Here is a 12,447-nt window from a genome sequence, read left to right on the forward strand (position 1 = left end):
CATAGCAAAGCCTGCAGACTAAAGAAACCCAAATCCCTCAGCCTCCCCTCATAGGTCATGTGCTCCAGCCCCCTAATCATTTTGGTTCCCCTCCGCTGGACCCTCTCCAATGCGTCCACATCCTTTCTATAGTGGGAGGCTCAGAACTGGACATGATACTCCAGATGTGGCCTCACCAGAGCCGAATAAAAGGGAATAATCACTTCTCTGGATCTGCTGGCAATGCTCCTCCTAATGCACCCTAATATACCATTTGCCTTCTTTGCTACAAGGGTACACTGTTGACTCATATCCAGTTTCTCATCCACTGCAACCCCCAGGTCCTTTTCTGCAGAACTGCTACTTAGCCATTCAGTCCCCAGCCTGTAACAATACTTGGGATTCTTCCATCCCAAGTGCAGGACTCTACACTTGTCCTTGTTGAACCTCATCAGATTTCTTTTGGCCCAATCCTTTAATCTGTCTAGGTCACTCTGGATCCTATCCCTACCCTCCAGCTCATCTACCTCTCCCCCAGCTTAGTGTCATCTGCAAACTTGCTGAAGGTGCAATCCATCCCCTCATCCACGTCATTAAAGATGTTGAACAAAACCAGTGCTAGAACCAATCCTTGGGGCATTCCGCTAGAAACAGACCGCCAACCTGACATTGAGCCGTTGATCACTACCCATTGGGCTCAACAGTCTAGCCAGCTTTCTATCCATCTTACAGTCCATTTATCCAATCCAGACTCCCTTAACTTGCTGGCAAGAATATTGTGGGAGACCCTATCAAAAGCTTTCCTAAAGTCATCCACTGACTTTCCCATATCCACAGAGCCAGTTACCTCATCATAGAAGCTAATCAGATTGGTCAGGCATGACTTGCCCTTCATGAATCCATGTTGACTATTCTTGATCATTTTCCCCTCTTCCAAGTGCTTTAAAATGGACTCCTTGAGGATCCCCTCCATGATTTTTCTGGGGATGGAGGTAAGGCTGACTGGTCTGTAGTTCCCTGGATCATCCTTATTCCCTTTTTAAAAGATGGGCACTATGTTTGCCTTTTTCCAATCATCCGGGATCTCTCCCGATCTCCACGAGTTTTCAAAGATAATGATCAAAGGCTCCACAATGACATTTGCCAACTCCCTCAGTATCCTCGGATGCATTAAATCCAGACGCATGGATTTGTGCATGTTTAGCTTTTCTAAATAGTTCCTAACTTGTTCTTTCCCCACCGAGGGCTGTTCACCTCCTTTCCATACTGCATTGCCTAGTCTGCGAGCTGACCTTGTCCGTGAAGACAGAGGCAAAGAAAGCATTGAGTACTTCAGCTTTTCCCCACATCATCTATCACTAGGTTACCTCCCTCATCTACTAAGGGTCCCACATCCTCTCTGATCACCCTCTTATTACTAACATGCCTGTACAAACTTTTCTTGTTACCCTTCACATCCCTTGCTAGTTACAATTCCAACTGCCCTTTCGCCTTCCTGATAACTCTCCTGCATTCTTGAGCAATATATTTATACTCCTCCTCAGTCATCTGTCCAAGTCTCCATTTCTTGTAAGCTTCCTTTTTGTGTTTAAGCTCACCAAGGATTTCCCCGGTAAGCCAATCTGGTCACCTACCATATTTGCTTTTCTTGCTGAGCAGCGGGATGGTTTCTTCCTGTGCTTTTAATAAGGCTTCTTTAAAATACTGCCAGCTCTCCTGGACTCCTTTCACCTTCATGGAAGCATCCCAGGGAATCCTGCCCATCAGTTCTCTAAGGGAGTCAAAGTCCGTCTTTCTGAAGTCCAGGGTGTGTATTTTGCTACTCTCCTTTCTTCCTTTGATCAGGATCCTGAAACCTACCGTCTCATGATCACTGCTTCCTAGGTTGTTCACCCACCTCTACTTCCCCTATTAGTTCCTCCCTGTTTGTGAGCAGCAGGTCAAGCTGTGCATGGCCCATGGTCAGTTCCTTCAGCACTTGTACCAAGAAGTTATCCCCAACATTCTCCAAAAACTTCCTGGATTTTCTGTGTAATGCTATATTGGTCTCCCAACAAATGTCAGGGTGATTAAAGTCCCTCATGAGCACCAGGGCCTGTGATCTGGAAGCTTCTCTCAGTTGTATGAAGAAAACCTCATCTACCTCATCCACCTAATCCGGTGGTCTACAGCAAACACCTATCACAACAACACCCCTATTGCTTCCACCTCTAAACTTAACCCATTGACTCAACAGGCTTTTCTCCCACTATACACTGGAGCTCTGAGCAATCATACTGCTCTCTTACATGCAATGCAACTCCTCCTCCTTTTCTCCCCTGCCTGTTCTTCCTGAACAGTTTATACCCTTCCATGACAGTGCTCCAGTCATGCGAGTCATCCCACCAAGTCTCTGCTATTCCAATCAAATCATAGTTCGTTGACTGGGCCAGGGCTTCTAATACTTCCTGTTTGTTTCCCAGGCTTCTTGCATTTGTGTACAAACACCTTAGAGAACCAGTTGATCATCCTACCCTCTCCATTCAAATCAGAGGTCCTCCTTTGTTGCTCGTTCCTCCTTGTGTTTCATCCCAGCATACGACTTCCTCACTTACCTCAGGGCTTTGGTCACCGCCCTCCAATGAACCTAGTTTAAAGCCCTCCTTACTAGGTTTGCAAGCCTGCCTGCGAAGATGCTCTTTCCTCTCTTGCTTAGGTGGATCCCATCTCTTCCTTACAATCCTTGAGCCTGGAACAGAGCCCCATGGTAGAAGAAACCAAAGCCCTTTCAGACACCACCTGCGCAACCACGCATTTACGTCCTCAATTCGATGATCCCTACCTGGACCTTTTCCTTCAACAGGGAAGATGAACGAGAACACCACTTGCACTTCAAATTCCTTGATCCTTCTTCCCAGCGCTACATAATCTGCTGTTACCTGCTCAAGGTCATTCTTGGCAGTATTGTTAGTTCCCACATGGAGAAGCAGGAAGGGGTAGCGATCCAAAGGTTTGATCAGTTTTGGAAGGTGCTCAGTCACGTCCGGAATGCGAGCTCCTGGTAAGCAGCACACTTTGAGATTCCAGGTCTGGATGGCAGATGAATGACTCAGTCCCTCTTAGGAATTCTCCGACCACCACCACCCGTCGTCTTCTTTTGGGGGTGATGATCATGGAACCCCCATCCCTAGGACTACGCATCCTATGCCTTCCAGAAGATGGTGTTCCCTTCTGATTTCTTCCCGGAGAGGTCCCTGCCAAAGCATTCTCCACTGCAGTGCCTGTGGAGAGAGCCTGAAAGTGGTTACTTACCTCTACAGGAATAGGGGATACCTGAGTTGGCCTTCTAGAGGTTACTTGCTGCCAGTTCTCTTTCTTGTCCTGTACTGCCCTCATTGGCTGTTCAGCCTGCAGGATTAAATGCTGCCTTCTATCAAGGAAGTCTTCATCCTCTCTGATGGAACATAGGGTCGATACTTGGGCCTCAAGTCCTCTAATTTTTTCTTCCAAAATAGCGACCAGCTTGCACTTAGTGCAGATGAAATCCTTTCTTTCTTCAGGGAGGAAGACAAACATGGCACATGCTGTGCAGGTAACAGCAGATGACCTATCAATATCCATACCTGCCTTCCTTCTGAGAGATTCCTCAGGGTACGTCTACACTACAGCGCTAGTTCGAACTAACTTAGTTCGAATTAGTTAATTCGAACTAAGCTAGTTCGAACTAACGCGTCTAGAACTAAAAACTAGTTCGAACTAGCGTTTTGCTAGTTCGAACTAGCAAGTCCACATTGAGTGGACTCTGAACAGGGCTTAAGGATGGCCGGAAGCAGTGCCGGCAGGGCATAAAAGGAGGACTTAGAGCATGGAGATGCTATCTCAGGCTAGCTGAGGGCTGCGCTTAAAGGGTCCCGACCCCCACCCTGGACACACAGTTCTAAGGGGTGCCCCGCTTGCAAAGAAGTTCTGGCTTGGAGTGCCCTGAGTGCCCACACTGGGCACATCACACCACTCGGCCATTAGCAAAGCTGCACTTGCCACAGGCTGCCATCTGGGGAGAGGGAGTAATTGGGGGGCTGCAGGAGAGCTTCCACCCCCAGAAGCCCGCAGAGCCAGCCCAGTCCTCCCCATCGGGGGCTCGTACCCCATTCCTACCTCACCTCCTTCCACTTACCCTTCCCTAGCCCCCCTTCTTATTGATGTACAAAATAAAGATAACGTTTCTTCCAACATTGACTCTGTCTTTATTGAAAAAAAACTGGGGGAGACTGGGAAAAGGAGGTGGGAGAGGGGAAGAGAAAGGCTGGGAGAGGGGAGGGCAACTAACATGATCAGGGGTTGGGAACAGGTCCCAGATGAAGAGAGGCTACAGAGACTGGGACTGTTCAGCTTAGAAAAGAGGAGACGGAGGGGGGACAGGATAGAGGTCTCTAAAAGAAGGGGTTGGGTGGAGAGGGTGCATTCAGAAAAGTTCTTCCTGAGTTCCCATAAAGAAGGACTAGAGGACACCAAAGGAAAGGAATGGGTAGCAGGCTTGAAACTAGTAAGAGAAAGTTGTTGTTCTTCTTGACAAAGCAAATAGTTAACCTGTGGAACTCCTTGCTGCAGGAGCCTGTGAAGGCTACAACTAGAACAGAGTTTAAAGGGAAGTGAGATCAAGTCATGGAGGTTGGGTCCATGGAGTCCTATTAGCCAGAGGGTAGGAGTGGTGTCCCTGCCCAAAGTTTGTGGAAGGCTGGAGAGGGATGGCACGAGACAAATGGCTTGGTCATTGTCTTCGGTCCATCCCCTCCAGGGTCCCTAGGGTTGGCCGCTGTTGGCAGACAGGCTACTGGGCTAGATGGACCTTTGGTCTGACCCAGTACGGCCATTGTAAGCTCAGGGCTCAGTGTCGGGGGTCTCAGTGGACCCCCTTGATTTTCATGCACACCTGGTCCTGGGTGGCCAGTCTGGCAGCTCTCCTGCCCTAGACGGCCACTTTCCTGTGCCTAGTGCGGAGATCGTGGACGAGGTCCACGATGTCCGCACTAGCCCAGGAAGGTGCCCGCCTCTTGCGGTCCAGGGCAAACTCCCGGGAGCCGCCAGCCTGGTCCCGGCAAGAGGGGGTGGGCTGGGGGGCATCGGGTGGGTGGCTCTGTGCCGTGCCAGGTGCAGGGTCTGCTAGCTGGGTGCTGGCAGGCTTGCACCTGGCACGGGCACCGTAGCCAGCCCGTGCCCCTTTAAGGGGTCCGGGGCCGGGAGGGGGGCATAGAGTTTCCCTGGTGTTGGCCAGAGTGGCCACCAGGGAAACCTGGGGAGGGCTAGCCTCCCACTAGTTCGAACTAAAGGGCTACACAGCCCTTAGTTCGAACTAGCTAGTTCGAACTAGGCGTTAGTCCTCGTAAAATGAGGTTTACCTAGTTCGAACTAAGCGCTCCGCTAGTTCGATTCAAATTCGAACTAGCGGAGCACTAGTGTAGCACCTATTAAAGTTAGTTCGAACTAACGTCCGTTAGTTCGAACTAACTTTGTAGTGTAGACATACCCTCAGATGTTATTAAAGATTTTAAAGAATGGTGTGTGTATCTCGCCCCCTTCCCACTGCCCGTTTGCAGTCCCTGTTCACAATTTCCCTAGTTGCTGACTCTCTGCTTTATAAAGCTCTGGACAGGGATGAACTAGTTCACAGAACAAAAGGCAGGATGCTGTAAATAAATGGAACTAGTGGCCAAATTACTTAGGGATCTACCTATTGCCATGACCAAAGAATCACTTGATAGTCAGCAACCTTCATCATGTCCTCCTCCAGCTGCTATGGAGCTGGAGATACTTCTTCAAGGACACTCCTGAGTGACTGGGAGAACATAGAACTTGCATGACTCCAGAGACATCACCCTCCATCAGCAGCCAAAACATCATGCAAAGGGACTTCCTGAGTGACCAGGAAGGAAACAGTGAGCCTGTGGGAGTCATGGAGCCCCACCATGTACCGATCCTTTATTATCTGGACAAAAATAGAAATAAAGGGTGTGAAAGCTATCCCTTCTTCATGGATTTAGTTTCTCTCTAGGGTTAATACTGGGGTGTCTCCTCTCTTCTGATCACGTAGCAGACCTCTTTGATATTATTCCCCAATGATCAATAGACAAACGAAGAGAAAAATTATGGCTTTACACAATGGCCCACACTGGGTCAGGCAGTAGTGTGGGGAAGGGCATTGTAATAACCTCATTGCTCCTGGGACTCCAGAATTGCCTTTGAAGTTGTGTGGGATCCAATGCCAGAGCTACAGTTCATTTCCCTTTACAAGGGTGAACCATGTGATCCCACCATTGCCACAAGATTATTCTTCCTTTTCCAGCAGAAATTAGCATATTCTGCAGTGAGTGATGCAGGATACTTTGGACACCAAATCTATTCATCACACGGCTACAAAACCAAATCTATGTAATCAAGCTGTCCACTACCAAAATAGAGTCTAAGCCACAGTGAGTCCTCAGCAGCTTTGAAGTATGTCAACACCGAGTAGCACAAAGTCAGAGAGCTGCAACTAGCCCAGTATTAAGAACTGTATGAAATTCATACAAATCCAGTGCTTAATGATCTGTGGTATATTTATACATCTGCATATCTAAGTATAATCCAAATGTACATCTTCAAAGGGAGGGGACAAAAACCTGCATCCTTTGCACTGGCAACAGAAACTCAGCTTATCCTCTGTGTTCCAAGGGTTCTCAAATACAGATCCAGTCACTCTCGCCTGCTATTTATACTCCAGGCTTCATTTATGCAGTGTGAAAAGCTTGATGCACACTAATGCATAAATACTAGAGAATCTCCAGAGCAGAGAAGTATGAGTGGAGCAGCAGGATAGGCTAAGCCCTGCACTGCCAATGAAAGGAATGGGTTAACCAATGTATTCCCTGACCAAGAGGATCTGCCGATGTACCAAATACTGCCACCTTTCATTATTGTCATTTGTTCAGTATTCTGCATGGTACAGCTTACAAGTGAAATAGAAGTGGATGCTTTTTATTATTATTATTATTATTATTAACATAAATGACTTTCAGTTTAACTTAAACCCTTTCTGAAATGAGCGTGACCAAAAAAGCCATTTTTGTTCCTGTCTGTTAGGAGAGGGGGCCCAAGAGGAGGCGGTAGAGAGGGAAGAGATATGGTCTGCTGGTAGAACAAGATGTGAATTTAAATTGATAGTTTATCAATTTAAAAAAAAAATCACTTTAGCATGTAGACAAAGCCTAATACCAAGGTGCAAACAAATCTGTTGGCTTCAAAAACATAGCATTCATCCCATGATCCTCTCCAATAAACAATTTTTGCTTCCTGGAAAATATGGCTGCTGTACTCCATTATTTGTATTGTAGAATACATTGTCTTTAATACTTAAAATAGTAATTGTTCATTTAAAAATGAAGTATTCAACTGTTATATTGGAATAGTCCTTTATGTTAGGTTATTTTCCATCTAAAGTGACAGGCACACACTCCAAGAGATCAATAATTCCTGAGGAAGGTAATTATTGATTCATCAGACATGCTATTTTAAGCCAAACAAGCACATTTTATGTCCCAGTGAAGGATGAAACCTTTGATCCAGTGGGAGTATCTGCCTCCAAATTACTATATTTAAAGGTACTGTTTCAGTTTGCTCTCTGGAAAAGGATGCCAAACATGTAATATTTAAAGACTGAGACATTTGACTCACATTCACTTCAATAATAACTGATGTCCGCAGCTCTAGAATTTTGTCAGGGGTGGAAAACACTGTGTGGAAAGTCTGAAGAACCTGGGTTTGGAGCATACATTTCCCTTAATATATTCCTATTTTTACAAAAGACTATTGAAACTTCCTACATATGAAGATGATATTTTCATAGGTAGAACATGTATCATTTACTGAAGTGCTCTCCTGGTTTGGTTAGTTTCGTGGGGAAATAAAACCCAGTGAATAACTTTCTTAGAACATTCCCTGTATCCTCACAAGTTTGTAGCTTCTGAGTTAATTATTCTATCTGGAGACCCTCAGACGACTGATAAAGCTGTGACCAGGTCAGGCTAGCCAGCTACAGGAGAGCAATAAAAGGCAAGCATAATAGCCCCAGATTAAATAGGTCTGCTTTTCCTGGGTAAAGTAAAAAGGAGTAATCCAGAATAATCAGGAACTTGCCAGAAACAGTTAAGGCAGACAGGCCAATCAAGGCATCTGCAGTCAATCAAGAACTTTCTAGAACAAATTAGGAGGCTGATGAGCAATAAGAACCAGTTAGTACTGGTAAAAATTACTCCCCTTTTGTTAGCTCACTGCATGCAAGGAGCTAGGGAAAGAAGGCACTGTGAAAGATCTGGGAAGTACTCCTGGTATCTGATAGTATTTGTAAGGGCCTGCAGTAAATGGAGGTGCTGGGGAGGGCTGTGGGGAAGTGGCCCAGAGTACGTAACTGTCACACAGATGATACTGGGGACATTACTGGTAAACCGGCCAACAGGAGCTGCCTGGACACTGTGTCATTAATAGGAGCCACAAAGGAGAGTCTGACTTACCTGGAGAGCAAGGAAAGGGTTAAGCAACTTTGGAGAGGCACGGGAGGGAAGGGGCTTTGGGCATTCAGCCAATGAAATGCTGATAAGGAATTTCAAACAGAGGGCTCTCCTCCCCCCCTTCCCCTTTGTTTTTGGAGTCAGCAGCAGGTGTGTTTTTTTTCCTTCCCCATGGAGCCTGAGACGGACTCTCCCAGGAACATACTCTTTGAATTCATTGAAATGTGTAAGTAGGGAAAGTTTTAGATAGTCTGTTAGGTTTTATTGTTTTACTTGTTTGCAGGTTTGGAAATCATGCTTTTAACACACAGTCATTTACTCTGCTTGCAACAGTAGTCATGTTTTAATAATAAAAGTGTTTTACAGTAAACTTCCGATAATCCGGCACGATTAGGACCCAGGGGGTGCCGGATTATCAAATATGCCAGACTATCAGAAGGGGGGGTTAGGAGGGGTCTGGAGTGGGGTGGGAGGGGATGCCACCCCAGTCCCCTCATAGCCCCCCCTTATCATAAGTCAGGCTCTGCCCCAGGAGTCCCTGATTCAGCCGCTGCTAGTCAGTTTCAGCAGCAGCTGAATTTGGGATGCCTGCAACAGAGCAGCTGGGGTGCTGCCAGGTTGGTCCCGCAGCGCCGAGGGGCGGCGCTATGGCACCAACCCAGCAGCACTCCAGCTGCTCTTGGGGACACCTGGGGCAGAGCAGCTGGGGTACTGCCCGGTTGGTCCCGTAGCGCTACCCCTCGGGGCTGCGGGACCAACCAGGCAGCACCCCAACTGCTCTTGGGGACCCCTGGGGCAGAGCAGCTGGAGTGCTGCCGGGTTGGTCCCGCAGCGCCAAAGGACGGTACTGCGGGACCAACCCGTCAGGACCCCAGCTGCTCTGCCCCAGGGGTCCCCGATTCAGCTGCTGCTGAAACAGATCAGCAGCTGATTCCAGGAAGCCCAGGGCAGAGCAGCTCTGCCCCGGGCTTCCTGGAATCAGCCGCTGATCTGTTTCAGCAGCGGCTGACTTGGGGACCCCTGGGGCAGAGCAGCTGGGGTCCTGCTGGGTTGGTCCCGCAGCGCCGCGGGGCGGCGCTACAAGACCAACCCAGCAGCACCCCAGCTGCTCTGCCCCAGGCATCCGGATTCAGCCTGCTGGTCAGTTTCAGCAGCAGCTGAATGGGGGAAGCCCATTCAATTTATTGGAATAAATTGCCAAGGGAGGTGGTGGAATCTCCCTCTCTGGAGATATTTAAGAACAGGTTGGATAGACATCTGTCAGGGATGGTGTAGACGGAGCTTGATCCTGCCTTGAGGGCGGGGGGTTGGACTCGATGACCTCTCGAGGTCCCTTCCAGTCCTATTATTCTATGATTCTATAAGCCTGTCCGGCTGCCCCAGCACTTCCGGGTTCCTGATGGTGCCGGACCATCAGGAGTCCCGGAGCATTGGATGCCAGACTAATGGAGTTTTACTGTATTTTGTTTTGGTTAACCAGTATTGGTTGATTTTTGTGTCCTTAAACCTACATGCCTAAGTGAAACCATGTTACCTGGGAGAAGCAGAGCCCTATTATTCTCCACAGATTATCTCTGTTTGCCCAATTCCAAGCAAAATGGAGGTTGGGGTAGAGGGGAGAGCTTTGACTCAGGGAGAAGATTCCAAGTGATTTCTTCCCTGGAAAAGGGTTTATTTTATATTTTTAGTTACCCTTTGTGGTAGCAGTGACCCGTTTTCTTTCTTTTTGGCTCTCAGGGAAACTGAGACCAGACAAGTTTCTCTTTGGGAGTTACAGAGACAAGTTCTTACAGAGTTTATTCTGCTAGCCAGCCCCCATGACTATACTCAAAGTGCCAGGTTGGAGAATTGAGTCTGACAGCATGTGACACTGTCAGCATGTGGAGACGCTTCTCCCCACCCCCCCAGAGGCACATGGTACGCAGACACACACATGGCCTCCCACAGCAGGCCACTTTGAGCAGCACGTGGGAGCATGGCAGGTAGGGGGCCTGTCCAAAGGTAAGCACCTCCGGGCCACAGCCTGCACCTAGCACCCAACCCCTCCTTTTACCCCTACCCTCTGCCCTCCTCACCCACACCAGGTCACAATCCAAACTCTCTATACTCCTGCTCCTACACCCTTACGCCCCACCAAACCCTACATCCCAATCCCATGCTCCAGCTCACAATCTATTATTGCTCTAAGTCACAACCCAAACCACCACACCTCCCACCCCAGATCACAACTAGGAATTTAGGCAACTAATCAAGTACTCAACTACCCAATAAGGCTTATTGGGCAGTCGAGTTACTACTGGACTATTCACTCCCCCTGCCCTTGCTGGCTCTGATACAGACACAGCGAAGGGGGAAGAGCAGGAGCCAATCCCCCCCCCCCCAGCACCATCTCCACGGTGCAGGTGAGGCAGAGGCGCAATGGTCTAGGACCCAGTGGGAGCTGGGACTACACAGTCCCAGCTCGCTCCGGGTCCCAGACCTACCCTCACTGCAGCTTTGCATTTTAAATGTAGTAAGAACCAGGCGGTTCCTTCTACATTAAATTGCAGAGCCACAGTAATCTGGGACCTACCTCTGCTGCGGCTCTGCAGTTTAATTGTAGTAGGGACTGGGCTGCCTGTGCACCCGGCTCCTACTATATTTAAACTGCAGAGCCACAGCGTAGCTCCTTAACTAATTGTGTAGTCGATACAAATTGTATCGACTACACAATTAGTCAGTTACCTTCTTAGCATCCTTAGTCACAACCCCCCTCCCACACCTCTCCTCCAGGTCAGAATCCTCTTCTGCACACATACTCCCTTCCAAGCCCTGAACCCCTCCTGAAGCACCATTCTGCACCCAGCTTCCATCCCAGATCTGATATTCTTCCATTAATATCATGGAAGGGTGCAGCCCTTGACCACTTACTAAATTCTTGGAGTGGCCTCCCATCAAAAATTATTACCCATCCCTGTGATAGAAACTAGTAATCTTTGTTTGTACTTAGTGGCTCAATATAACTTTCAGGTGTCACAAATTAACAATCTTGTCAAACTGCTGGAAAACATTAGTTTGACTGCAATTTAAATTTTAAAACCACGCAAACATTTCAATTTTTCTTTATTTTGTACATATGTTTTAGTCCATATTTCACCAGACAGTATTCCTTTAAAGAATAACTAGATATGAGGAGATAAATCTATAATAAAGACTTTAGTGTAATGAACATTTATTGTGTTCTCAATTAAATGATTCAACAATTAGATTTGATTAATTTTGCCTTTTTTCCCTGTTCAACTTCTCAAATATATTAATTTCTTATTCACACATTTCCCTTGTTGTGTAGATTATATTGATGACACACAAATATACAGGCACCAATCCTGCAGCTGGCTTTCTAAGGGCTGACAGTATAGTATAGCAGAAATGAGAACAGACTGCAATATTGTTTGCATTGTTGGCTAATTATGAACATTAATTTTGAAAATTTACACTAACTTGAAAAGTATAAATATTTGTTGATAGGATAACAAGCCCTGTGTATAAGGGGGGGGCAGGGAGTGATAGATGTGGTACACCTAGACTTTAGTAAAACTTGATACAGTCTTGCATGACCTTATCAATAAACTAGGGAAATACAACCTAGATGGGGCTTCTATATGGTGGATGCATAACTGGTTGGATAATCACTCTCAGAGTAGATATAAATGGGTCAGTTTTGGGACCATTCTGTTCCATCATCTAAATCAGTGGTTCCCAAACTTTTCAGCATCACGCCCCTTTTGATTTTTAAGAAAGCCTCACACACCCCCTCCCAAAAAAATAGCAGCAAAACTTGGGGTGGGATTGATGCAGGGGGGTGTGGCTGGGTTGCTTCGCGCCCCCCCCCCCCTCTGGAATTTCTTCATGCCACCCCAGGGAGGCACACCCCCCAGTTTGGGAACCCATTATCTAAATCATTGATGAA

The sequence above is a fragment of the Pelodiscus sinensis genome, chromosome 2, assembly GCF_049634645.1.
Source record: "Pelodiscus sinensis isolate JC-2024 chromosome 2, ASM4963464v1, whole genome shotgun sequence".
In the NCBI taxonomy this organism is placed as follows: domain Eukaryota; kingdom Metazoa; phylum Chordata; order Testudines; family Trionychidae; genus Pelodiscus; species Pelodiscus sinensis.